The following is a 23,320-nucleotide window of genomic DNA, read 5'->3' as shown; positions in this document are numbered from 1 at the left end:
ATTTATAAAACTGAGGCAATAAAATTGACCTTTCAGGGTTGTTGATAATAATGTTCAAGTTAATTTATATTGATAATAATAAACAAGTTAATTTATGTAGATGTGTAATAACACAGAGGCTATCACCTAGTAAACAGTCCATTATGTGTGGGGCAGTAATTTCTTAGGGGAAAACATTTTGAAGAGGCCCAGTGTAAGATGTGATCCAGCCTCTGCCTTTACTAAGCAAAGTACATGAATATCTGGGTGCCTTTTCTGCCTTCTGTTTGGTGCTGTGACCATCCACAGAACGGAATTCTCCGGAGGCCAGAGATGACTGAGCTCCTTAGATGAGAAGTGTTGTGACAAAGAACAGTGATGTTCCGACCGGTTCTGTCATCATCGTTGCAAATGCGCCACACGGGAAGACTTTGATTTCACCACTCTCGTTGTCTCCTGAGCTTTTGGCTCAGACAGCTGCTGGAGCCAGCGCCTCCCGTGTCCCTCAGAGAGCTGTGAGCATCGAACCAGAGCAGCCACATATGAACTCCTTCCTACAACCAGGAAAATCCCGAGTCTGCTCATTATACCAATCATATCTCTAGAAAAATGGAGAAGTGGGGAGCACTTTGCAGGAGGTGGGCTGGAATTCACCCCGTTCTGCACAAATTTCAGTTTCTTCCCTGTGAAGTTCAGTCCCTGACCTGCAGTCTGGGAGAACTGGGATTGTTTCCATTATTGTTACCATCAGCAGCCACGTTGTTACTTACACTGTACAAAGATGTTTCTTCTTGTCTTGAAATAGGGCAAATGCAGTGTGAGGAACGATCATTAAAAGTAAAAATATGCCCCCTCATTTTTCTAAGATAATGCTTTAGAAAACGTCGTTGGTCATCTAAGACAAAGCTTAGTTAGGTGATTTAATTGTCACTTTCAAGAATTTACCAAAAATCTCGTTTTAGATTATTTCAGTATTTCTATGGCAAGAATTGTCATTGTATCTTGTTTAATTAATGTATTTGCTGTTTTGCTACAACTGTGTCCTCTTTTGGAATGTTTGTTTTTTTCATAGAATGTTAAATACATTTATTTCATAAGTACCGGGAGAAAATGAGAACACTTTCAAGAGCTGGACACCTGCTGTATTTCATGCATCATGCCAGCAAAAACAACCAACAACAAGCCAGTAAAGGGAGGACCAGGGAGACACAACGTCTGCCAAGAGACGGCCAACAAAACTGGTGAAAGAGGAGGACTCGGATTATTCTGTCTTCTCCTGCCCCTTGGGTGCCCCACAAGCCATTCAACTTCAGCAGAGCATTATTTGCACCCGCCTTATTGAGGAAGCAGACATCAGGCAACATGGGCTTTCCTTCACCATGAATTTCCTTGGGTCGCTGAAGAGAAAGGAGCTCACTTCCTGTCCAGGGAAGCCTTCTCGACTATGCGTGATCTCATCCTCTCTAGTCCTCTCCATGGCCTTGCTCTCCGTCAGTCATCCTTCCATGAAGTTCCAGTCACCCTGACCGGCCTGACTTCTCCTCAACCTGTAAATATTTTATTTTCCCCTTCCCTGTCCTAATGTCCCATCTACTTTTCTTCATTACCAACCCTTCACTTTTCAAATCTAGGTCTACTCCTTCAACTCGCCTAAATTGGTTCTCCCGGAAGTCCCATGGCTTCCAAACCCACTGGCCTTTTCTCTGTTCTTACCTGTCTGACCTCAGGAACATCTGACTGTTGACCATCTACTTCTGCTGAAATTCTCTTCCTTCAGGTCTTGGACTCCTCTCTCCGACCTTTGACCTCACTGTGCTTCACAGACTTTTCTATCTCTTCCACCAACTAAATGAGTGCTGCTAAGGGTCTTTCCTGACCCTCTTTTATCTCACTCTCTTTGTGCTCTCTTTTGGAGAGTTTATCTCAATTCTTTCCCCCTTTTGGAAATGATTCCAAAAACTCTTGTTTCCTATCCTTACTTCTCTCCTATTTCAGTGCCTGAATTTCCAATTGCCTGCTACACACCTCCACATCCCCAAACAATTTAAAATTTAAAATCAAAGCAAAAGGAGTCATCCCATCTCTGAACCTTGCGCATTTAGATTAATGCATTTTCCTGCCTCCAGGAGCATTTGGGAGCACATTCAGCTCCCTTCTTTCTCTCATTCCCTCCATGAACTTGGTGAAAAAAGACCAGACTTTGGAACCAGATTGACTTAGGTTGAATCCCTCTTCTGCTGCTTTGAACTGTGACCTCGGGCTAATTGCTTAATCTCCCTGAGTTTCTTCATCTGGATTAATCAAGTGCCCATATTTGCCCAACCTACAGATTGTACCAATTAAGTGAAATGTTTCATAAACCACCTTGAATGTGCCTGATGTGCAACAGACATGCAAATAATTTTTCTTTATTTTGCTTTTTTAGTTTTGCTTCCAAATAGTCTCTCCTATCTTAGCATTTTTTTCTCTCCATGTCACTGACATTGTCACCTCTGTTGTGGGACACAGTGGGGTGGCCGGTCAGTGAGCCAGTGATACATGGGTTGGTAAAAGAATTTAGCAGAGATAAAGTATGGGACTAGAAAGGAGTTTATTAGCATATGCTGTCATAGACCTCAGCGGGCCACACAGACGAGAGGTGCCTGTGTGAGCCCCGAGGGCCGGCTATTGGGGTCTTTTATAAGGTCAGGTCACAAGGTGCCTGATTGGCTTGTGCACAAGTCTCTGATTGGTTGTAGGTGAGGTAAGAGGGTTACAGTCCATGAAGGGTGATGGGGTTTATGACTCTGATGAGGTGAGCTGAAACAAGAAAGCCTGAGCTATTGTGCTATTAGGCCTTACCTAGGGCTGTTAGCTTGTTAGGGGAAACACACCCAGGAAAGGATGTACTGTGTCTGTTGAAGGGTCACAGGCAGACCTCTGAAAGCCCAGGAGTTGGGGGGCATTGGACTTTGAAGGAGGTCAGTTGGCCCCATTACCGCTTGTCTAGATCATTGCAACTTTTTGAAAAATATTTTCTTGCCTGTACCATCTCCCAGCCTCCTGTCCATCCTCCTTCCTACTACTGGAGTTCTTTCTAGAGCACTGACATAATCTTGTGATGCTGTAGAGGGTAGATTACAAGTTCCCCGTCTTGGTATTCAAGTTACTCCAAAACCTGGTCCTTTTCAACCTTTTAAAATCAGTACTTCACACACATGTCCCTAAGCCCAGCGTTTTAGCCAGACTGGACTCTTAGCTAGACATTCTTCACTTCCCCACCTCGTTACTTTTGCTCACTCAATGCTCTTTAGTGGCTAGTGGTGTCCTAGGGCCCAGTTAGGTCATGCAGCTTTGGGACTTACTGTCTGCAGCTTAGTGAAACAGTCCTCAGAGGAAACCACAAAGAGGTGGCTTTACGTCACACAGAAATTTTGGGCCAGGAACATTTGTAAGTGCTTTGGAAGTATTAACTTAGTCCTTATAGTGACCCTATAAGTTAGGTATTATTATAATCCTAATTCAAAAGATTGGGAAACCCAGGCATTAAAAAAAAAAAGTTATGTATGCCCTGTGCTCAAGGTCATAATAAAGAACTAATAAACAGCAGAGCCAAGCTTCACATACAGATGGTCCAGGGAGTTAAGAGTTTGCTGCTGACTCACCCCCGTGCTGTCTCCCCTAAGTGTCTGCGGGGGCGGTGCCGAGGGAAGCAGCTCCAGCTAAGGTCACCAGCCCACGTGAAGCCAGACCTCAGCAGGCAGGACCAAGATGTAATGCCAGGCAGGTCAGGAATGAGATGCGTGGATGTGTGAGGAGGTCCAAGGTTGACAAGTGCAGGATGAGCAGGCAGGAATGACGGTGAGTGAAGTTCCGTGGCTCCTGACCACTTCTGGCACGGTGCCCGCCATGACTTCTGTTGTGATCAAGTTGGGTGTGGTCCAGGGACCCAACCCAGGCACGTCTGTCTTATTAACCATCATTTGTGTGTCCCTGTCCCCTGTGAGAGGTGAGCCTCCAGAGAGGCCGCATCGTGGGTCCCTCACCCTTGGAGCTGCCACAGTGTCTGACATGACACCTGTATTTAATCAACAAATAATTATCCAGTGCCCGTTTGTGTTACGAACCCTGTGGGGCTTAGGACCATTTCATGGTCCCTTCCCTCAGAGTTGCTTTGGTGCATTTTCCTCTAATTGGATCTGTAAATTGTATTTGTACAAGACATCTGATTGCCAAGAGTTTTCTCCACAGTCTTTGCAGAAGCTATACAAATCCCCTTAAAACTGCAGGGCTGTCTGGAAATGAAGTAGGGCTGAAATGGCTCTGGGGAGTTGTAATTAGAACTGCAAAGGTATCACACCGGTTCCTTGCCGTTTGTGAATCAAACCTGATCCCAGTAAAACTGCTACACTTGGCTCGATTACAAGGGCTGTGCCCTTACCCTTCTCTGTGTTCCCCCTGGTGTCTTGCACAGATTCTAAATATAGTAGGTTTGCTGTATATTCCACCTGATAAGAATTGCTAGTGAAAATTTCACACCTGAACACTTTCTCTTTTTATCTTTGAAGTTTAAAGTTGTTTTCCTCAGGGGAAAGTTAGCAGTTACAACACAGAAAAGTCTCAGTTATTTGTCACAAGTCCCCAACTCTAGAATTTAACAATAGCAGGGCAGGTAAAGTTTGAGATAAATGCCTCTGTTTCACAAGTTCACACAAAGTAAAATTCGTTCTATTCATTATTGACCAGCAACCTAGACACTCGATGTTTTGCTTCTCCTTGGGATAAAAAAGAAGTTTTTATGGCCGTTTCCCCTAAATCATGTAATTATAGGGATTTGGAAATTACTGGATCTACTCTCTGGCCTTCAGGCAGAACTATGTTTAAAAACTTCCCTGAGCAGTTGAGAACTGGCCCTGTTCTTAGAGACCTTTAGAGCAGATGGCACAACCATGACCAGTAACCTGCTGTGGTGTTTAAAAGCTCGGGTCTTACTGCTAATCTAATCTTCTTTTCAACATTTCTGTCTCTTCCTCTCTTCAGTGAGGCTTGACAACAACTGGGTGACTTTGTATAATTACTTCAGAGTCATTTCTCTTTCTCAAGAAGAGACATGAAAACATTTAGGAAATGGAATTACTAAAGTGTATACGCCTGTATGTGGGATCTTCCTGGACTCCAGAGATGCTTTTATGAATATAGAGAAAAATGACTTGCATATATGGTGTCATTGAACTTGGAGTGCAAATATTTGAGATTGAGTCCTGATGCAAAATCTTACTAGCTATGTGGCTTTAGAGCAATATAATAATCTTTATGAGATTCAATTTTTTTATGTGTAGAATGAGATCACAGTAACCCACCAGAGTGATGTTTTATATACTGTGAAATATATAAAACATGAGTGTTGGTGTCCCAAGTATAAACGCCCCAATCCTGTTCCATCTCTACTTTAGCTTTGTAGAAGAGATTATTCTTGGTCTTAACATTTAAAAAAAAATCCAAAACCATGTTTCTCCTGGGATGGGAGCATGTCCATTTAGCCATAATTCAACATTATTCAGTTATCACAGGAAAACAGGAAGTTATCCTTGTGTACCTACCTTCTTCATGAGGTTGTACGTTTCTCAGGGCAGGGATTCTGCTTTATTAATCTTTACAGCCCCCGCTGTCGGCACAACGTGCAGAGTGGGTAATTAGCAAATATTTATGGGCTTCAAAATTGCCTGACTGAATTATTTTGACCACTTTAAATGTTAGCTGGTTACCTAAAGGGAGATTTGATGTGCCATTAATTACCAGCAACTCCTTCTCATCTTCAAGTGTATGGAAAGATGTTTTTCTTCCTGTCCCCTGCGTACACCACCGTGAAGAGCCTTAATATTGAGTGATACAATGTATCCTAAATGCTGAACTCTTCTTTGCCTGGATACTGTATGTTCATCCTGAAAGTGAAAAAAAAATGGTGGTTACACAGATCTGTAAGATTAATTATTAGACAAAGAAGCAAGAAAGATATTTAAAAAGGGACATGCGTGAAAGAAGGAAAGAACATTTAAATGGCAGATATTTCACTCCAGGGATTTGCCTAAGCATTTGAAAATCTTGGGGCCAATTATGTGAACTCTGGAGACTGTTGGGAGGGTAGTTACAGCTCTGTGGGTGCTGGAAAAGAATATGTCTTTTCTTTGCACAAGCTTCCAGAACTCGTTCTCATGAATGCCTAAAATATTTGTTTTATAAAATCGTGTCAGGAGGGCTTTTTCTTCTTCTTCTTCTTCGCCCTTGCTTCAAGAGAAACGATTGTCCTCGTTGGCTTCTTCTCAAATACAGCTTCATGTTAGTGTATGTTGTTGGATGTTTGTAGCAACTTCATGAATTCTTTCGCATTTTTCAGTTTAGCTGTGTGATTTAAGCCTTTTCCACTGAAAATGTAAATTCACCAAAAAGGGTGTAAGTGAGAAATTTTGCTTTACCTGTTCTTTTTGGTTAACCTAATCAACCAAAAGAACTACCTGAGTTCACCTCCCAAGGTCTGGGGAGGAAATGAATAGAGATGTTTTTCCTAAAGATCCTTGGGATTGGGCATCCTGCACATTTGGCCCAAGTGGGCCGATGGTCAAAGAACCTGGGGGGATCCCAGAACCCACGAAACAGTGTTTTTTTGGATGGACACAGCCTATCCATGGCACTTGGACTACATAAGACCATTCATACCCAACTGGAGAAATTTTTGATCAATCATAGACTCTTTGCTGCTCATCATGAGTGTAACCTTACCATTCCTCACAGTGTAGTACTGCAGACACCTAATAGGAAATCCTCTTACCACCCCAGGTACAGAGAACACTGACACCGTTGAAGTATGTGATTTGAATGCTAGGTATCATGCAGAGGATTTACGCATTCTGGGATTACTCTTCACAGCAAGGGAGCCTCTGTGATTAGAGCCTGTCCTCCATCACCTTCAGACCCTTTTGGAAGTTCTGGATGCCATTCTAATATTTAGTGCAAACCAGGGAAGTAAGCCAGAGTTAAACCTTTTGATTGGAAATTAATTTGGAACCCATACCTCACTTTTGAAAGGATGTCATGTTAAATTTAATGCCTCTCCTAGTACGAGAAGCTATATGAAATAAGCCTTCTGTCAAAATATATGTTTTAGCCACGTTCTGATTTACTCTGGGAATTATCCTCTCAGCGTGGGTGGAATTGAACTGAAATTACCTAAGTAATTAAAATAATTGATCATGGTAGTAGGTGTAAGAAAACAACTTCCAATTTCTGCATCACTTATGTGAGTATCAGGTTACTGTGCTTTTGAGAATTGGTTTGGTGAAGGCTGACAAGGGCAGAGCAACAGTTCTCTGGGTTTGGAAGAAGTCTTTCCCCTTAAGGATAGATGCTTTCATGAAGAAAAGAAAATTGCTGAAGCAGAAAAACTACAGAGGTGACCTCTAGGTAGATAAGAGAGAAGACTTCTATGTCCATTCTGGCTAGATGGTGAAAAAAAATCTAGGTGTCTGGAAAGTGGGCCCTACTAGCTGGGGTTAACAAAAGCCTTTTCCACATGGACTCAGGAAGAGGGGTAGGGAGGATGGACCTGCGCTTTGGGATGGTGTACAAGATGAAATTCTCTAAACTACCTTGTTAGCTAGATTTCCTAAATTCTTTTACTCTTTCTGTTAACTTTCTTTGCAATTGCTCAGCCGTCTAGTAAAAGCTCTTTTGAAGCTACAGATCTGTTAGGCCTATTAAGGATTATAAAGAGCAGGAATGGGTGAGAGTTCTGAAGATGACATCACAAAACTTTAACACCAGAGTGATGGCAAAAAACAGTCATCAGCGAGAGTCTCCCAAGAAGGCAAGGAAGCGCTGCGTGACCCAGTGCTCTGACCTCTGCCCTGGCCTGTGGAAGCTGCTGGGTTTTACCAGATTAAGAAAAATGATTTTAGTGGGAAGGGATAAACTGGGAGTTCGAGATCTGCAGATACTGACTGGCATATATAAAATAGATAAACAAGTTCATACCGTATTAACACAGGGAACTGTAGTCAGTATCTTGTAGTAGCTTACAGTGAAAAAGAATATGAAAATGAATATATGTGTGTCCATGTATGACGGAAGTACTGTGCTGTACGCCAGAAACTGACACAGCGTTGCAAACTGACTATACTTCAAGAAAACAAGAAAAAGAAAAAATGATTTTCCCTTGCAGGTTGGATTGGTGCATTTAGCCTAACTAGGAATGAGATGTTTCCGTTAGCTAATGAGGCTGCACAGACGCAGCTGAAGATTTTGGGATGTGCTGGAGGCATCCATGTGACTTTGTATTTGAGTAAGCCTTTAGTCTAAATGCAAACATTTAGGAACAAAAGGTAGAAAAATCTACCATAGCACTGGAATATGTGTTGCCAGTGGGCAGGTATTTGCTGCCAAGGAAAAAGCCATGTAATGAGGAAAGATCTGTTAGAAAAAACACTGGGGAACTGACCAGCACAAAGTTCATGAGGTCAAGGGGCTGGCTCTTTACAGCAAGGTTTCCAAGAACACTATCAGTACAGAAGGGTAGCTGGCATATAGTAAGAAGCCTCTAAGGTGGTCCCCAAAGACCCCCCACTTCCTGGTATTCACACCTGTGTGTACCAAGGTAAGGTTGTGTGACCAATAGCATATGAGAAAGTGATGGTATGTCCCTTCTGAGATTAGCTTAGAAAAAGATTTCAGCTTCCATCTTGGGAGATTATCTATCTATCCATATCTCACTTTTTATCTGTCTTTATTTCATCGGTCACTTTCTCTGGGGGAAGTCATGTCATGAGCAGCCCAATGGAAAGGCCAATGTGGTAAAGAACTAAAGCTACTTGCCAACAGTCATATGAATGAGCTTGAAAGCAAATCCTTTAGCCCCAGACAAGACTTCAGAGACTATAACCCTGACCGTTTACAGGACCATGATCTCATGCATGACCCTGAGCCAGAACTATCCACTCATTCAATCCAGATTCCTGACCCTCAGAACTGTTTGAGATAATAACGTTTATTGTTTTAAACTACTAAATTTGGGGATGATCTGTTGCACACTGATAAATAATGAAGGCATGGCAGTATGGAGCCGAGAAATCCAGGAGGAATGTTAAATAGAGGAGAGAAACTCATATCTTAGCAATACTCCAGTTCATTCTCAGAACATCTTCTGATATCAGGGGCTTTTGGTTGGACGTTAGATGAGAGGTAAGATGTTGATTAGCTCGTCCTCGTCAGATCTTCCAACAGAGGGAAGAAAATGCCGAGTGTGGACAACAGAAACTCAGTTGGACAGGACCATGTAAAGTCAGAGTCCAAGCTGAGAGAAGCTTTTGGGAATCTGTTCAAGAGTAGAAGGAATTACCTACCAACGTGCAGGAGTAATAGGTGAGTGGAGAAATCCACTTTCCACAAATTGACTTCAAAATGGCGAGGAGAATGGCCATTCAAGACAAGGAGGGGCTCAGCTTGTTTTTCACCAGCAAAGTCGGAGACCTTATGGGGAAGGGTGGCCCGAGAGCAAGGCATTCATGGTAATTGTCTCCAAATAATCTTTCTGCTTTCTGGGGAAAAGAAAAGCACACGGGTCCATAAGCAACCTCAAATCAGAGAGAAGCATACCCAGGGAAGGGGACTTCAAAATCTCAACTCTAAGAAGTCCTTGTCTTACTGTAATTAACTGAAATTTCCAAGTGTCAGATTTCCATGTGAGTGAGGTGAACAAAACAGCCAGCTGGGTTACATGTCTTGCTCTGGGAAAGCTAACCAGCTAAATAGAATACTCCATGGAAATATTGAAAAAGTTTAAGTTTAGAAGAAATTTCCTGACAAAATCTACCCCAGTCAAAGCATGTGGCGTGCTCTGATAAAACAGAAGGCAGGGCAGCCACTGATTGTGTCCTGAGAGGTCCAGTGGATCCTAGGGAAATAGGAGTGGTGGTCCTGGTAGTAAGGCTGTCTCTGAGATACCAATTAAAAGACAGTAGCTTAGGAAAGTTTCCCAGAAGAGCAGACTCTCTCTGAACCCTTCCCTTTTGGGGATGGTGATGAAACAGTGAGAGGTGTATTAGAGGCAAGGGGAAAAAGACATTAAAGATTGAACTATAGACCAAATTATTCTGCCAGTGCCATCTCCAACCAAAGGTTATCCCAGCAGGGGATAAAAGAAATTGAGAAATGAGACTAATGGGGGAGGGTATAGCTCAGTGGTAGAGTGCATGCTTAGCATGCATGAGGCCCTGAGTTCAATCCCCAGTACTTCCAGTAAAAATAGATAAAATAAATGAGTAAACCTAATGACCTCCTCCCCCTCCAAAAAGAAAGAAGTGAGACACTAAATTATAAATCTGTAGGATATTTTGAGAGGAAAAGCAAATAATGGGAAAAAGTTGAGGACAAGTATCATTCTAGCATCAAAATGTGAGGATTTATTCTTATTAGGGAAAGTAGCATTATATTATAGGATTCCTCATCTGCTTCTCACACTTGCTAGCCAATAATTTACTTAGGCTTTAGACAAAGTAGGTCATTGATTATATTATAGGACAATAGGAATTATACAGTGTTAAGAGGAAAATTAAAAGTAGGTTACAAACAGGATATGCAATATAATTCTACTTTTGTTTTTTAAAAACATGTATGTTAGACACAGGGCCAAGATGGCAGAGCAGGAAGACCCCGAGGAAGGCCTTCCCCCATGGGAGGAAAGAGGTGTGATGTCTCCAGTTCACTCTTACGTGTCTCAGAAAAAAAGATGTGCGGCATAGATAGACATAATGATAAAGCAAATAGGACAATATGTAAAATGTTGGTGAATCTGAGTCAAGGGTATATGAGAGATCCATGTATTATTGCTACTTTTGCAAGTTTGAAATTGTGTCAAAATAAGAAGTTATAAAAATAACGTTAGGGATGTACTGGAATTGATTTGTACCAGGCATCTGCTCCCAGTGAGCAAGCAGGGATGCAACTCAAGTTTTTAGAAGTTTAGGGGAAGTTGCCAGAATATTTACAAGGAACTCTGGAAGCTTCTCAGATCTGGTGGAATCTTTATTCAGCACAGGTGATACCCTATGTGGCTGTGCATCCCTATGGAAACCTGGGGAGGCCCATATTCCACTGGGAACATGGTAGGTTACTGCTTCGTTCAGATACCCTTCTCCATAACTTTCCATATCCTTTGCTATTCCAAAAAAATTTTTGAGGGTGATTTATTGGCTTCGCATATATCCTCTCTACAAACTTAAATCCCCTGCTGCACTGTATTTTGCCTGGTCTTGGGCGTGTAGGACAAAAATGAGGCCAGAGGAGGTATGGGAGTATTAATCAGCTGAGAAATGCTCTATGAGCATCAGAGTTGGAAATATCTGGAAAATAACCTTCTACTCCTGGCTGAGGACATAAAGGGACAACTGGGAGCTTTATGGATTTTTCTTATCCCTAAGCACCACCGCCTGCTCCTCCATACTCATAAAGCTTTGTACTACCTCAAGCAATGAGGAAAGATCTGCGGCTAAAAGAAATAAGAATAATTTTACATGAAACATTGACATCAGCATGCTGTAATGGAGATAAAGCAGAATTTGGTCACGAAATACCTGGGTTCAAGTTTGGCAAACCACCCCATTTCCTTGCGTCTTCATTTCTTTATCCATAAAAGCTTCATGTTCTGGAAGGTAGGCAAAACGTTCTTATGCAACAAACAAAACAAACAAAAACCGATAACCATAAAGGGAAAGACTGATAAATTGGACTACATTAAAATCAAGAACTTTTAATCAGAAGACATCATGAAGAAAGGGAGAACACAAGCCCCGAGCCAGGAAAAAAATAAGCTGTAATATAAATAAATGACAAAGGACTCATATCCAAAATATATTGACCTACCAGTCAATCAGAAAAAGATAATCAAATGGAAAAAATGGGCACGGGATTTCAACACACACTTCACAAGAAAAGATATCCAAACGGCAATAAACACATAATAAGGTGCTCAATCCCATGACTAGTAATTGGAGAAATACAAATTAAGTTGAGACAGTACTACACACCCACCCGAAAGGATAAAATTAAAGACCAACAACAGTGGTATGCTGACCAATAGCCAGAACAACAAGAACGTTTACATGCTGTCGACAGGAGTATAAAATTGGTATAACTAAATGGAAACAATTTGGCATTATTTAATGAGGGCCTATTTTGTGACTAGACAATTCCACTACTGGATATATTTACCGTAACTCATGCTCATGCACCCCAGGACACACGTACAAGAAAGTCCATAAAAGCATTATTTGCATTAGCCAAAACCTGAAAATCATCCAGATTTCCATCAACGGTAAATGGAAAAATAAGTTGTGGGATATTCATTCAATGAAAATACTTCAAAAAAAAAATTCTTCATTGCAACGAAAATGAGCAAACTGCAGCTGGAAACAACATTGGTAAATCTCAAAAACATCTTGTGTGGAAGAAGTCAGGCACAAAGGAAAACAGTATAATTCTATTTAAGACTAGTTAAACAAACAAAAAATACAGTATTTAGAAACTCACAGACGTAGAAAACAAACTGTGGTTACTGAAGGGGAAAGGGCTGGGGAGGGATAAATTAGGAGTTTGGGATTAACGGATACACATTACTATGTATAAAACAGATAAACAACAAGGACCTACTGTATAGCACAGGGAACTATACTCAGTTTCTTCTAATAACATAATGGAAAAGAATCTGAAAAAAAATATATATATGCATGTATGCATATAACTGAATTGCTTTGCTGTACACCTGAGACTAACATTGTAAATCAACTACACTTCAATAAAAACCATTTATACTTTAAATGGTTTTTATTGAAGTGTAGTTGATTTACAATGTTAGTCTCAGGTGTACAGCAAAGCTATATATATATATATATATATATATATATTTACATATAATTTAAGGATGCATATATAGGTGGTTAAACTATAAAGAGAAGAAAGAAAATGATGGCCATCAAGTAGAGGCTAATGAGAGTTGAAAAAGGCATGAGGGGGTTTTGGGGATCTGACAGTGATTCTTGATCTGGATTTGAGCAAGTTTTATCAGCAAGCAATAGTTTCAATTAATAAATAAGGTTTCAAAAATCGCGTAAGGATGGATTTAGACTTGCTGAGTGTAAAGTCGCTGAGCGTAAAGCTTTGGCAACTGCTTATTGTGTGTCGGTGCTAGGGCTGCACGTGCTGTGTTTCTTCTGGATCTGGTGGTTGCGCGGTGATTAGGTTAATTCCTTGAGCTGGATGTTTTGTGAACTCTACTATGTGTATACGCATTATATTTCCTAACAAAGGGTTTAAGTTCTGTTTTAAAGGATGCAGTTCTCTCCATCTTACCTACATCAGATGTCTAAGCTAAATAAGAAATGTAAAGGCATTTTAAAACTATAATCTACCGTTCTTTATACTGGTGTTTCTATTAATAACAATAGGCAAATGCCTATAAAGAATCAAAGAGCCATATTTAACAATGACAATACTAGAGTCGCATATCCTTGGTTGAAAAATCATATTTCTAAGGGCCAATGGCTACCCGCCGAAAACTCTTGTTAAAATAAATTCATCCTGTCTAGACCAGCTCAGCATCACAAGTGAAAACAGATGACTTAGTTATTTCCTTTTCTTTTTAAAATATGGCTAGTAATACTCATTGATATGACTGCGGGGCTAAATATGTGAAGATTAGGTCAGAAAACTCAAGGTAAGACTTGAAAATCAAGGAGAAAAATGCTCATTGAAGAGCTAGACACATAATTAAATTACTATGTTTCTTCTGTTTTCTTGCATATAGCTGAGGTTTATTTTAAACTGAGTATTTATTACTGTTGATAACATCGGTGATAAGAGTAATAATAAATAGTGCTGAATTTCAGCAAATGTTTTAGTTAATATCGTTCACTTTGTGAGCTTAGTAAGGATCTTTTCTTCAATTCTCTACCCTACCGTGTCTGCAGTCTGTTGCCTATTATTATTAATAAATTATTAACAAATTAGTACTTTCATACTGCTGCTGTCTCTTCAGTGATTTAGTGACATACATAAAGACAGGAGTTTTTATGGGAGAGATCGCTTCTGTATCTCCTAGGAATAATCCTTAACTTCCCCCTTTCTCCATCCACAACTAATGTCACCTGGTCCTGCTGATTGTACTTTTGTCTTTTTCACAAAAATCTCTGGATTCTGTGTTTTCTTCCTTCTCACTGGAAAGGATTTTAGTTCCCTCCTAGAAGCTATTAAAAAGACCTCCTAACTGGTCTTCCACTTTTAATCTCTCTCTCCACTAATTCGTTCTTCACATGAAACACTTTCCAAAACAAGATTCAGTTGTGTCGGTCCCTCTCCTTAAAATCCTGATGGCTTACTCCAGCGTCTAGTTTTACCTCCTGCCACCAATCCCTCCCGCCCCCCACCCACACCCCCAACATCCCCGTGGACTCCAGAGATAAACAATGCTGCAGTTACACTGAACCTTTGGGCATGGTCCCAGCCCAGCCTTCCTGTGCCTGTGTGAGCTTCCTGTTTCTTTCCACTGGCACACAGTAGGCACTCAGTAAGTGTTCATCAACTTTAAGGCTGTTAGACCTTTATGGAAAAACTCCTGGCTCCCACAGGCATTTAGTTGCTTTCTGCTTTGGGCTCCCAAAGCCACTGGTTCCCCTCTTTATTATCCTTTTGTAACTCTTTTCTCTTCAAGAACAGGAACCCTATTTTATTATCTTTGTATCTGAATGCTACCAAACGTGTAGTCAGTGCCCAATAAAATGTAACTTTTCTTATTATTTTTCTATTTTTTATGAACCATACAAACAATGTCAGCAAATCAGTGAGGAAATTCCTTTGAGGGACCTGGCAGTGGCCGCTGCTAGGGAACTGACCCTTTCATTTTAGCCTCCCAGCTGCATGGACATTCAGTAACTAACAACTGGACGTTTCCTCTGTACCAGTTACTGTGCAAGGTGCTGGGACACAATGAATCATAATCCCATTTTCATGGCTCTCTTACCTGGTGGAATGATAGACCTACCACGGTTGGGTCTGAGAAAAATATTTTCCTATGTGCCTCCACTCATAGGAGATGCCTGGAATGTCCCACGCAGAAAGGATCAGCTAGCCTTTTTTTTTTTTTTAATCTTAGCCTTTAAAATAGCTCTTTTCATCATAAATGCTCAGACAAGCATTTCTCAGCTCCTCTGTCACTTTCAGAGTATCCCCCAAAGAATCTGATTTGAAAAAAGGAATCTTCAGTTGTGATGACGTGAAATTGATCCTCGGTCACACGTTCTCCTTTCTCAGACAGCAGCACTAACCACCATCCTATTAAGTGGCGCCAATTACGTTTGAGAGCACACCATGTGACCAGGGTGCCATCCAGCCCCGTTTGAATGAAATCTTTTAGATTTACAGGCCATGTGGAAAGTAAATAATCACAGACCATCAAGTAACTTAGGGTGAAAGATAAAAGATACGATGCTAAGGCATTCCTTTTGTTTAAGAAAATAATTTTCTTCCTTTGTAATGTAACCAATGTCGTATTTTTTTTTTTTCCCTAACAAAAAGACTTTAAGGAAAGGCTGTATGTTGATTATTAAACACATACATGTTAAACTCTCATCTTCCAGACCAGGTTGAGAATGAAAGTCAAACATTCTGGTTAATTATCTTCCTGTGTATGTCATTCATAGATGATCAGCTTTCCAAGATTTAGAGTTGATAAAATTCACATAACATCATAAATATAGTGATATAATTCAGCCTGGCCTCGGGAAAAATGAGTTAATAGCTAACTTTTGATCTCTCTCCACCCTGCCCAAAATTCTCTTCATTTTGTCACATTTCCTAAACTTGAACCAATTCAAGTTTTATTTCAGTTAACAAGCTCTGCATTGAGAATACGGACATTCCAAGGGGACTGGTCATTCTCAACCTAGTACCATTCGGTACCAGATTGGTTGTCTCCCGAAAACAGTCTAGTGAAAATTAGGGTCAGATAGATTTTTTTTTCCCCTGAATCCAGCTGAAAATAAAGGCAGTTAGGTAATGAAAGTTCTAATGAATAAGGAGCTAGAAGAAGTGGTGAAGTAGAAGGAGGAACACTGTAGAGAGTGAATTGGATAATTTCTAGTGAGGGGCTTTGGGATACCAAAGGAAAACAGGAGAACATCCGGTACTCAGAGTAAAGATCATTAGCTGGGCTACTTTCAGCAGCAAAATTGGCTTACGCAGAAGTCAGGGAGGTTTTACACACACACAGGGTTCAGCTCCACTTCTCTGTCAGCGCTTGCCTTTGCCTCCCTCTGCGTGTTGGCTTCACCTGCTGCCTACTGAAGAAGGCTGGAGCAATCCCAGGTGCCGACTCCAGATACAACACAGCCGTATCCAGAGGAATGTGGCGCTGCCTCGTCCTCTGTCAGTACAGGATGGCCAAACCTTCTCCTGAAGCCCCCAGGCAACACTCAAGAGGGGAGGGCTCCAAATAGAAGATTCATAAGCTTCAAACTTTTGCCTGGATTTCAACTCTGATTTTAAACTTCTCTTGAATTATTATCTACCGTCATTATACACCAGTCACAGAAACATCTGTCAATAGGATTTTCTATGTACCGAGCACCTGTTAATAGAAACAGTCTATTAAAGGAATTATTGAGGGTTTTAACTAGGACATCGTGCTTCCTTTTTCCAACCAAAGCTGGTATAAAACAACTAATTTTTGCAATAATGGTTTCACAGACAGAATACTACATGTATCCTGTAATTTAATGAAAAGTTAATTTGATACATACATGAGTACTAACATTTTATGATTTCATGTTAAGAAGGGATTATGTGCTGTTTAATTTAATATTTAGGTGCATTTTCTAGTATTCTAGTATCATGGCTATTATTTATTCATTTATTTATTTATTCTACTAGTATTTATTAGCTTTTTATTTAATTTTATTTTTTAGTGTAATGAATTATATTTTTATTAGCTCTATATTTTATACCAGGCACTAGGCAAAACTCTAAGGATACAAAGTTTGGCAAAAACAAAGAATTCTCATGACCAAATAGATATTTTTCTCAATAGGCTTAGAAGATTTAATCTCTTGAGAGAGACTCATATTTTAAAAATCATCCAAATGAAAACAGACCCTGAAAGACGTAAGAAAGAAAAAAATAAATGAATAGCCAAGTTTTCTTCAAAAGGAGAAATGGTCTGATACATGACTAATATTGTATTTTAAGAATTATTTTCTTAAAAGCTTCTTAGGGAGGTGAGTTTGCATTTTGAAGAAAGCTGCTGGGAAACATGAGACTCTCAGTCCCTGCTGCCTCACCTCTATAGATGGTAAACACTTAATGGGCTCAAACTGATGATACCATCTACCATTACACCTTTGCAAATAGTTATCTCATTATCAAATGTGAACAGAATAATGAAAGAGGGGAAGACCCACAGAATCTAACAAATACATATCTGTCCAACTAACAAAGCATGCATTTTAAAGAATTATATTTGTGTTTCACAAAATGTACAAATTTTGACCATCAAGACCTTGGAGGCAGAGGCTTTTTTTTTTTTTTAATAAGTAGATAATTTATGCAACTCCCTAGTTTTATCATGATATTTTATATTCAATATTCACTTGAATATTTTATACTGAGAAAAATAAGGAGAATTTATTTCTCATTGTCCATTTGTAAAATCTGCTGATTTAGGGGAAAATTCAAAGTAAGGCCCTCAGGGTTAGAAACAAAAATACAATTTTGAAACGACTGTCAAGTGGAAATGCATTCAAACAGCAATTTCTGTTTATACACAAAAAAAATCTCAAAGTTAACTGACACTAAAGCGGGAAAAATTACGTAAACTCACAGGAAATATAAGTGCATCCTTCACATCCGATTCAATTAGATCCAATTTGACTAAATAAATACATTGCAAAATCCAGAAGGGTGTTAATGAGGGCATGACTAAAGACACTAGCAATGAGAAGAGTAGACAATTGAGCAATATTGCTGCACAAGATAAAAGGCAGACTCCTTAGCATGGCATGAAAGGGCGTCACAACCAAGCTTCCGATTGCCTTTCCTGCTTCACCTCTTGCCAAACTACCCCACGTTCCAGTCACTGAGTGCGATCTGGGATTCCCCACATCCTCGCATCTCCCTGCCTTTCCCCCAACATTTTATTTTGGATATTTTCAAGCTTAAAGTTTTAAAGAATTTTTCAGTGAGCACACAGATGTTCACCACCTAGATTTTATTATTGCTGTTCTATTGTACTTATTTTATAGCACGTCTGCCCGTCTCTGTGTCTGTCTGTCCCTCAAAGTAAATGGCAGTCATCAGTAGTCTTCACCGTTAACACTTCAGGCAAATTCATTAACCAGAGATCAGTACTTGTTTATGGCCTTTTATTTTCCTGCTGAGATAAAATTTACATATAGTAAAATACAAGATCTTAAATATACCATTCTCTGAATTTTGACAAATGCTGTGTAATATAAACAACTGTGTAATATAAACCCCTACTGAGATACAGCATTTTAGCATCATTCCAAGAATTTCCTTCATGCCCTAGTTCCCAGTTAATTCCAGCCTCAGCCTTCCAGACGCAACCACTGCTTAAATGTTTTTCCACCAGAGATGAGATTAGTCTTTCCTATTGAAGAATTTCATGTAAATGGAATTATGTGATGCATACTCTTCTCTCACCCAGCATACAGTTTTTGAGTGTAGCTGAGTGCATCAGTAGTTCATTTCTTTTTTATTGCTGAGTAGTGTTCCTTAGTATGGCTATATCACAATTTGATTATCCACTCTCCTGTTGACAGACATCTGGGCTGTTTCTAGTTTTGTCTCTTACAAATAAAGCTGCTGTGAATATTCTTGTACAAGTCTTTCTTTGGACATATGTTTTCATTTCCCTTGGATAAATATTAGAGGAGTTGCTGGGTCATAGGGTAGCTATATATTTTATAAATAGTCAAATCTCTTTCCAAAGTAGTTGTATGTTACACTTCTCTGCCAGTGTATGAGAGTTCTGGTTGCTCAACATCCCCATCAACATTTGGTGTTGTCAGTCTTTAATTTTAGCCATTCTGTTGGGTGTGTGGTAGCATATTGTTGTGGTTTCTCTAGCGACTAATGATGTTTCTCTAGTGACTGATGATGTTGACTGACGATGATAAGGCCTTTTTCATGTGCTTATTGAATATTTGTACACTTCCTTTTGTTCAGATCTTTGTCTTTTTATTACTGAATTCTAGGAGTTCTTTTTATAACCTAGCTACCAAGCTTTTGTCAGATACAAGTTTTTTTAAAATGTTTTCTCTAGCCTGTGAGAAAATCTATTTATCTATTTATTTTCTTAATAGAATCTTTTGATAATCAGTCTTTAACTTAATGAAGTCTAGTTTATCAGATTATTGCTTTCCATATCCTGTCTAAGAAACTTTTGCCTGTTCCCATGTCAAGATATTTCCCTATGTTTTCCCTTAAAAGCTTTTATGGTTTTAGCTTTCATGTTTAGATCTATAATCTAACTTGGTTTCCTTTTTGTATACAGTGTGAAGTAGAAAATGAGATTCATTTTTTTTTAATATTGATATATAGTTATTTAGGAACCATTTGTTGAATAGAATTGGAATTTTGTCAAAAATCAAATGACCCTCTTAAGTATGGATTTATTTGGGGGCTCTCAGTTCTGTTCTATTGATTTTTGTTGATATTTATGCCACTACCATAATTTATTTATTACAGTAATTTTATAGTAAGCCTTGAAATCATGTAGTATAAATGATCCAATTTTTTTTTCAAGTTTGCTTTGCATTCCAGGTCCTCTGTGTTGCCATATACATTTTAGAATTAGCTTGTTGAGTTCTACCAAAAAAATCCTTCTGGGATTATAATTTGGGTGGCATTGATCTATAGATCAATTAAGTGCCTTGTCCTTTTTAAAAATTTTTTTTTTCTCCATGCTTTTTTGTATGCTAGTCTCCCTGCCTGAAATATACTTCTTCTGTCTTCACTGAAAGGCAACTCCTATGCATTTCTCAGGACTCAGTTCAAATTGCACTTCTGTTAAATCTTCTCAGCCATCCCTCTCCGCAGACAGAATTCATTGCTTATTCCTTCTTTTCAGCTCCACAGATAGTTGTACATTTTTCACTGTAGCTTACATTATATTATACCTGATTTTGGCTTACATGTCTTTCTTCCAGACTAGCCTAAAAGGTCATGAGCAGGGACAGTAATTTATTCAGTGTTATTCCTCATCACCACGTATAGTAACTGGCACGTAGTAAATGATCCTTAAATTTTTATCCATTAAACTCTTTATTTTGTGTCTACTATATACCAGAGGTTACATCTTAGCTGAGGAATACAGAAATAAATAAATAAATAAATAAATAAATAAATAAATAAATAAATAAATAAATAACTATGGATAATGCTAGGTGATATAAAAATAATAAAACCAGAAGAAGGGATAGAGGGAACTAGAGAACAGAGGTACAGCTACTTTATATCGGGGGGCCAGAGAAGGACTGAGGAAGTGACATTTGAGCTGATAAATGAGTGATTAAAAGGGAGAATCCAGAAAGGCTTCTGGGAGGAGGAGCCTTTCTGGCAGAAGGAACAGGAAATGCGAAAGCCCTGAGGTGAAATCAAGCTGAGACCAAGGAAGGGACAATTACTGAGCAATTAAGCATGTCTAGCAGAGAAGGGAGTCTGGGAAAGCTTCACAGAGCTGAGGCTTGAGAAAATGAGTAGGTGTGTTATTCTAGCAGAGAAGTCAGAGGAAAAATATTTTCGGCAGAGGGAACTATATATGGGAGGGAGAAACATACAGTCAGAGGGGAGAGCGGTAAGAGATGAGATGACAGAGGTAGGCAGAAGCCAAAAGATGTAGGTCTGAGGGCCTGAGAGAGGAGTTTGGATTGTATTCTGGTTGCAAAAGGAAGTTATTAAGGTCAGAATTCAATATGGTGTATGCTTCGTGAAGACAACTGTGGGTCCCAAGTGACAAACAGACACTGGTGTGTGAGGAAGAGCAGAGGCCCTCAGACAGTTGGCAGATGGTTGCGGGGACTGGGTGACATAGAGGGGAGGTTTGACTAGAGTTCTTCTGTGGAACTGATGAAAAGTTGTCACCTTCAGACTTCTTGTCTATGATTGACTATGAGACATGGAGAACAGGGTTAAGGATGATTTGTTCCATCACAAGTGGAAGGGAAGCAGAGTATGAGGGTGTGTCATGGAGCCACTGACTGAGGTGAGGAGAAGGAGCACATTTGGGCAGAGGGTGTAGGAAGGGAGAGAGGCCAAGAATCAGGAGTTCCACTGTGGAAATGTTAAGCTTGAGGTGCCTGTTAGCTATCCAGGAAGACAAGCTGAATAAATGATTGGATGTATGAGTCTGGAACTCAGAGGAAAGGTCAGAACTGGATGTTCTTGGGAGCCATAAGCATACGGCAGGTATCCAAGGCCATGGGCCTGGATGAGATCACTGGAGAGAAAAAAAAGAGGACTGAGGAACAATGGAGGTCTGGAATGAGGAACTACTGTCATAGGATAAAATCAGAAGGCTGTGATGGCAAGGAAGCCTAGAGAAGGAAATGGTCCCACAAAGACCGTAAGTAAGAGATCAAATCGAATGATGGGTGGAGATTTGCAAGTAAGAACTTTGCAAAATGAAATTATTTGGCAACCTTCATAAAATCCATTTCAGTAGGGTGATATTCACAAAGCCTGATCATAGAGGATTGAGAACAAGGTGGGAAAGGAAGCTGGTAACACGGACAACTTCAAAATTTTGTCCTGAAAGCGATCAAAGAAGTCTGTAGCAGCTAAAGAGGATTTGAAGTCAAAGGATTTGTTTTCATCATTTGTTTTTTTTAACATGGATGATGTTACGGCATGTTTGTACACAGATGGAAATAACCCAGCCACGAGGGAGGGAGTGAAAGATAAAGGAGATAATTTAGGAACCAAGACCCTTGTTAAGTTCTCACCAAAAGTTTAAAGATTAAAAAATACATATATTTGTGAGGTGATAAATGTGTCAATTAACTAGATGGCAGGAATCCTTTCACAATATAAACATGTATCAAATCACTAGGATGTACACTTTAAATATCTTACAATTTAATTTGTTAATAAAGTTGAAAAAATTTATGAAATTTAAAAACTATTATTTTTTCAAAAAAGCTTTTTGTAAAAATAAAGCAGACACTGAAAGGTACTTAATTTACATAAAGAGAAAAAAGAAGGGAGGGAATGCATCAGCTATGTATACCCTAAACAAAATATGCTGAGCTGATTTCCTTTTTCTGCTCTTTTCCAACTCCTCAGTCTGAAGCGTAATTATAAAGATCAACACAGTATTACTGACATTTAAAAATATACACCCTCTAATTAGTAAATCTATCATTGCCATCTCCATTTTCTATCAGTATTTCCCTGTTGGCAATGACTGAAATGCCATGAAATGTTGGCACCCACTGAATGCTGATGGCATTGATTAAGCCCATCCTCATACAAGACCCCAGAAAACTGAGAGGCAGAGTGTTCTAAAAAATTGCATGCATATAATTCACTTTTAGTATTTAAACTATTAATATACTGATATGAATAAATGACTATTTTCCGTTTGATTTATGACCATATAAACAAACAAAAAACCTTGTTAAAAATGAGATGAAATTGGGAGCACAAAAGGAAGGTTTGGCCTTGGACAGGAGAAGGGACATTTATTCCATCACAAGTGGAAGGGAAGCAGAGTATGTGAGTCCTCACGTAGGTAGGGTGGTTTTGGTGGTAGAAAAACAAAATGAAATAAATGAAGGAGTGAAAAAAAAATGGTAAGAGGCTCCTGAGGACTTAGGGTGTTAGGACTAGAAGAGGATTGAAAAGCCTCAGAGGTTTCCAGCACTCGGGAAGAATGTGTGTGTGCTGAGGAGGAGTGCTGCTGAGGACACCACTGACCCATTCATTCCTTCCTTCCTGCCTTCCTTCTCTCACTCCTTCAACAAGTGGCAGCATGAACAGGACAGACACCAGTCCTGTCCTCAGGAAGCTTTTGGTTAAGATACATAACGGTTCTCCATGACTCTGTTTCTCATGAGACATTGCAAGTAAATGTGTGGCTAAAATGTTCCGTGGTCTTTAATAAGAACAAGGGCTATTTGTTGTTCCTGAAATGTGTTCCTCAGTTGAGATAGCTTGAGATACTCTTTTTCATTATAAGAATAGCTTCTTGTGATGACCGCATCATAGCATTTGAAGTCAGTTGGTTTCCAATTGTTGTCCTTATATA

At 39.6% G+C, this 23,320-nt stretch overlaps 1 long non-coding RNA gene across 10 annotated transcripts in view; it reads left to right on the top strand.

Moving 5' to 3' along the window:
* The window catches only part of LOC123614460 (uncharacterized), an 82,369-nt gene that overhangs the window by 36,496 nt on the left and 22,553 nt on the right, over positions 1-23,320 (top strand). For 7 of the 10 annotated variants that reach the window (XR_012503910.1, XR_012503911.1, XR_006721869.2 and 4 more), the window contains one exon: positions 289-9,181. The exons of 1 other annotated variant lie outside the window; for it this stretch is intronic. This is a non-coding gene — a long non-coding RNA (uncharacterized LOC123614460). Of the gene's footprint in view, positions 1-288; positions 9,182-23,320 lie in introns of those variants that run through there. 2 more of the 10 variants (XR_012503912.1, XR_006721870.2) reach the window with 2 other exon arrangements.

Source organism: Camelus bactrianus, chromosome 34, assembly GCF_048773025.1.
Source record: "Camelus bactrianus isolate YW-2024 breed Bactrian camel chromosome 34, ASM4877302v1, whole genome shotgun sequence".
NCBI lineage: Eukaryota > Metazoa > Chordata > Mammalia > Artiodactyla > Camelidae > Camelus > Camelus bactrianus.
The sequence above is the reverse complement of the archived record's forward strand: the minus strand, read 5'-3'. Positions and strand labels throughout refer to the sequence as shown.